The sequence below is a fragment of the Fringilla coelebs genome, assembly GCF_963513975.1.
Source record: "Fringilla coelebs genome assembly, chromosome: 10".
Taxonomy (NCBI): domain Eukaryota; kingdom Metazoa; phylum Chordata; class Aves; order Passeriformes; family Fringillidae; genus Fringilla; species Fringilla coelebs.
In genome coordinates this window covers 12,529,694-12,535,693 of record NC_140036.1, presented here as the reverse complement: position 1 = coordinate 12,535,693, position 6,000 = coordinate 12,529,694, and positions in this window count along the sequence as shown.

Sequence of the window (6,000 nt, the reverse complement as noted above, 5' to 3'; positions counted from 1 at the left end):
AGGTATTGCATCATCTTTCCCCATTTCTTAGCATACAAATTCCCTTTCAAGTTCCTTCAATGGCTTCCCCTTCACCTTTTGTATCATATTCTAGTATTTCATCTTTACATCAAGGCACCACACTCAACCAGTCCTTCCTGTGTGTCAGCTCTCCTTTCCTATAGTAAACCTCCTGCTGGCTGTGCTCTTCTCACACCTCTCTTCCTAATGCTTCTTCATAACCTTCTCTCATGATTTTTCTTAAATGCTGCCACTTTTACACAGAAAATCTGTTCCAGCTCCTGAGCACCAACTAGTCTTTTCCACTGAATTATTTCTATACAATGCTTCTTTTCAAAACTCATAAAACAGGTTTAAATGTATACTGCAGAAAGATATTTGGGGGTTTGGGCTGTTTGTGAAAACTGGGTTTGATATACACTTTAAGACAGTCATGGAAACTAAAAAACTCACAAAATATGCTGAAAATGAAAGTCAGAGAATGAATATCAAAATAATACTTCAGGAAAAAGAATCCAGTAACTGAGGGTGCTGCATTACTAATATGCAGATTAAGGTAAAATAATATTTGTTGGGGAAAACTGCTTGTTCTGTGTCTAAAAAAAAGCGTTGGTTTTGAGGTAGTCAACATCACTCGGAGAGGAAGTCTTTGGGTTGTGATAGTACCATGAAAGTATCACTCAGGTACCTGGTAACAGTAAGATCATTCACACATAAGGAATAGAAAACAATCTCTTCTTTCATTGAACAAATCCATGCTCCTCCTACATTTTGTAAACTGGAGTTAATTATAAGACCTCCACCTGGAAAAATGTCTTAGAACTGGAAAATATGCAGAGAAGAGCAATAAAGGTGAATGGGTTCTATACAAGGGATGACTCAGTCATCTAAGACATCCGGGAAAAGAGATGGCTTAGGGGAAAAATTACGAAGGTCCACACCAACCATGAGATAGAGATGAATTGCTCTTTCCTTTTTTCAGTACAGGACATGGTGCCCAAAGGAAGGCAGTTGATCCTAATTCAAAACAAACAAGCAGTTCTTCATTCATATGTAGCAAAATTATGTAAATCCTTGCCAAATGATGTGGCAGAAACAAAACTTTCCTGGGTTCAAGGGCAGGCTTAATAAGTACTTGAAAAGAGAGCTGGAGAGGGTTAGTAAACAGACAAGCCACAGTGGTCTAAAAGTCCCTGAGCCAGAATAGTTAGAAGCCAGAAAAATGCTCAGTGGACAGATTTTACACATTTGCCTTAAGCATGCTGTATAATCTTCCCTTGACAACCAATTTTGGCCAGTGTTACAAAAACAGTACTGTCAGAGAAGCCCTCGTCTGAACTACTGCAGTTGCTCTTATGGAATTATTTCTGAACATTATGTAAAAAATACTCAGGACACACTTCATGTTTCTGAGCAATGCTGTGTCTTGAAAAAGCATTAGCACAAAGGGAGAGAGGAAAGAGGCTGATGCTTCACTGGGCTCTGCTATGATCCAAGGGTGATTGAGATTTTAATAGCAGGAGGCAAACTGAATGTAAGTCGTTTTAGAGATAATCTCACATGTACAAGACTGCTTATCTAAACCATTCCTGTATGTTAGATCCAATTTGGGTTTTACACAGTTTAAGGCTGACTGGTGCTCACTCAATTTTATAATAAGTTATTCCTGGGATCATTCAGAAACGCACTGAATGTAGGTGAACAATCTCTTTGCTTTGAGGGAAAGCTGAAGAGCTGTTAGGGAGGTTCTGAGTCTCTGCTTACCCTCTGTCCTCAAACATTCCTGGGAGGCTGCAGTGCAATAAGGCACTGTCAGTGACCTTTTGAAAATCTTGCCCAATAAAAAAAAAAAAAACCATAGGCTGCCATCAGCAGCCACATCACTTCTCAGTGTTCTGTTTGCAGCTTAAGTGAACAAGTACCATCTCCTTTCTTGCTGCATACAACAGCAGAGCACCCTATCAGGGATTAATAAAGAATAATTCAGCAATAAATTATAGCCAGAGGATCTGGAGCAGATTTCATGGGCTGATGAGGCTTTGGCTAACATACAGCACTCACAACACTTGGAACATCTCCTGTGTCAATGATTAACACTTCACTGAGCATTCTGAATACATAAGGTATTTCATAGGCAGTAGCTGACCTTAATGAGGGCAAAAGATAAGTGAGCTTTTCAAATCTTAGGGGGAAAATGGTCTGAGAACACTTCAACCATGACAATATCCTGAGTCAACACATTGTGTCTATAGAAGCAGGACTCTACAAAAATCCCTTGTGAAAGGTTTCAAAATACCAATGAAAGCCAACTTTTACAGACCAATACTTAGAAAAGTCTTGGAGTGTGTGTGTTGCACAGGGAAGATGCACACACATCCAGGCCTTCACTCCAGTAAGATTTGGGAGCACGCCTGCTGTGTTAAAGGATGTGCTAACTGGAAGCCATGGAAGTGTGGCACATTGCAGCCAAATGCCTTACATGAGGCTCATGCCTCTTTTCCAGACTTGTGCAAAGCATCCCAGAGACCTTTGTTATCTATATAAGCAGTGTAGAATTGCTAGAATGAGGTGCTAGACATAAATGTTAATTTTTATTCTTCAGATACAACATGCTATTTAGAATAAAGCCTGTGGTGTCTTCTCTCCGGATTCACGTTTCAACTACAGCAGAGTTACAGCAACAGGAGGAGCAAATGGCTGTAAACAGTGCTTGAAGTATAGAAACTCTTTCTAAAGTAGGTTAGAAATGGAATATGTTACAACTAAACATATAGTAATATTCAAAATGGGTTGCTGCTACGTGTTAACGTCTACATTTACGTAGAGTTTCTTACCCTGAATAAAGCCTATTTCCTCAAGTAAAGTACCATGCTTAAACCTGGGAAACCTCAAGGCAGATGGAGGTGAGGAAAGAAACTTCCTCTCTCACTACAGGTGAGGAAGGAAGAAAACGTGCCGAGGGTCAAATCAAAATAGAGCCAAAGCTGCTTCTTGCAGAAGGTGCAATACCACTGCTGCCCCTGTAGAACAAGTTGCAAATTTCTGACAATACTCTGATTCAGAGAGAGAGAAAAAGGAGGGAAACCCACCCAGGGGATAAGCCAGGCCTTGCTAAGCCCTGTTGTTAAAATCAGTCTTGTGTCCGGGGAAAGTAAGCGATCCTTCCACTGCACTCAGCTGAACAGCAAGCAGGTAGAGCGCAGATCTGAAAGCCAAGACTGCTTAAGATCTCACCCTCCGGTATATATAGACAAGGAGATTTCCTCCAGCATCCCACACACTGTGGGATTATTCCTCACTCCTGCCCACACCCATCCGCTCATCCTCATCTGCTGCAATTGGCTGAGGCACATCTTCCATCCACTGACCTCCCTACAGTTCCAGCTTTCTTGCTGCCCTAACTTTAGATCCTAGCAAGAGTATTACAGAGCTCCATTAAAAGTTAGAAAATTAGAAAGAACACTGTTTTACTCAAGCTCATGTAAAAAAAATAAAACCAACCAAAAAAAAAAAAAATCCTCATGTCTTCCCTTAATATTCAGAAGAAAATAACAGTAAGTGTTTACCCATCTAGTCACTCCTGCTTAGGTCTTCTCACGGCTACAATACCCACCCTAAATTACCTCCTCCTCCCTTAATCACAGCAGGATTTAGAGTCACCCTGTGGTACCCCCCTTTACAGGCTGGTGGGTGAATCAATTAAATCCCCACAGCTGGCTACCCTGAAAATCCCTGCACTCAGTTCAGGCAGCTGTGGACCTCCTCTAGCAAAAGGGAAATCATTAACTCCTTCCCAACCACGTCCTGGACATTGGATTTATAACTCATTTCATACACCATAATCACCAATCAAGCACTCAAAGCCCTCTAAGCTTGAGTAACATAAAAGCTGAAAAATACCCAAAACACTGTGTTACCTCTGATTATTTTTTTTTTTTTACTGCAGAGGCCTAGTCTATTAATTTCCATTAAGAAACTAAACTTGATAAATAGATAACATTATAAAAAGAAAATGTAATTAGCGTGTAGCCTTGGTAGATGTAAACTTACTGGTACCCAGGAGTAATAGCAGTTTATGTGAAAACTAGAATGTTACCATAATTATGAAAATGAATGTATAATTTATGCACATAATATGGAAAATATGCAAGGTGTGTAGAGGATATGATTATATTGCGTTTTCTTGTTTCTATTGATAGATTATAAATCTTTAGAATATGTTCAATCTATGCATTATTCTGCACGATTTTTGGATGCCCGTGATTTCTGATAAAGTTTTTTTTTCTTTTGTTTTTAATTAAACTCCATTTTACAACAGCAGCCCTTCGCCTGCTTTAGTATGCCAAAGAAGCATATGGAAATATAAACTCTGAGATGTTACTGATTTATTTTGATGTTGGAGCATTTTGCTCTTGTGTAAACATTTCTTGTGACATGAATATGGATAGTTTCAAATCTTGGAAGAGTTCATTACTAAAGGTAGCATATGTTTTTGACTCCTGAACCATGAGGGAGATGAGAACACCCAGCTTGCCAAACAGTAAATTGTAAACAGTTGGTACACCCCTAAGCAAAAGACTGAAATAATTACTGTATCTGTGTTTTAGAGTAGCCAGCTCATTTTTATGTCTCATTTTTGTTTGGTTTTTTTTTTTCATTTTGCTGATTTAATGTTTTTCTGCAAGGTTTGTAGATGCAGACTAAATATATACTTAGGGCCTGCAGCATCATGATTCTCAGTGTGCAGATGTCAGCGTGGATTCATGGATTCCCAGATACCCTACGACCACGTATAAAAGCCTGGCTGAAAGAGGCAGTCAGCTGTTTTGCTTCCAGAGCTGTCATAAAACACATTGGTTTTTTTAACCTGGACTCCATCTTGCACAGTACCAGGCTTCTCCAGGCCATCGAGCATTCCTGAATATTTTCACCCCTTTGATCATGAGAAGCAGAGGCCCCTCAGAATTCTGTCACAGTGCTCAGAACACGGCCAGAGCTGAAGGGCATGAATGCTGATTTTTTGCATCTTTCTTACTGTGGTTTTCCAAGGAGCCTGGCACCCTCATGCCCCTGCCTCTCCTGAAGCTTCCCATACAAATGGTAGAAGTGTTGCCTGCTGTCGTGGCAGCAAGGTTCAAGGTCACACTCTGCTGTGTGCAGGGTCACCTCCACATAATGCCCTGGAGATTGTCCCTTGCCTTTGTGAGACAAAAAACAAAAAACCCTGGAAGGACACACAGGTAGTTCTTCAGAGACACAACAGACATCACAGCTTTTAACTGGATGCTGCCTTTCTTCTTCTTACTGACCCTTTTTATTGCTCCTGCTGGAACACCAGCTTGGAATGCCCAGGCTAAAGGATGGGGTTTGGGTATGTTCACACTGTCCTGGTACCTCCTTGGACTATAGGTAAAAAAAACTCATCCATGACTCAGTTACCACTCTTGATTTTCCTTCTACCCTGCACTTCCCAAAAAAATAAAAAGGTATTTCACAGAGTTTCTGGTAGTTTACTGCTTCAGACACTTTTTGGGATTTGTGGCCAAATCATCCCTAGCATACCTGGCTTGGATTAGAGACTTGAAACTTGCATTTTCACCACCCCAGGCTGGTTTTCTAACTACCAAATGAGCCAAGTAACTCCCACTTCTCTGCCTCCATGTTCCCTAAATCTCTGGCTTACACACACTCTGAATACAGGCACACTTTCAAACCCCAGGTTCTCGTGGCAGTGGGGCACCAAATTTAAAACCCTCACTGCAGGGCTTACAGGCCACCAACCATAGGTGAGTTTTTTTCATGGTTTTGCATATAGGCAGTAGAATGTTGGTGCTCCTTGAAAAATGCATTATTGCAGCAGCTGGATGGAGCTGAAATAATGAATGTAGACGAAGAACAGACAGAGCTTTAAAAGCAGGAGAGAAAGCTGCCCAGTCACCCAGTTGCAGCCCCATTGTAGGAGTGCTTGCAAGTTGCATCCAGCACTCCAGATAAATCTGT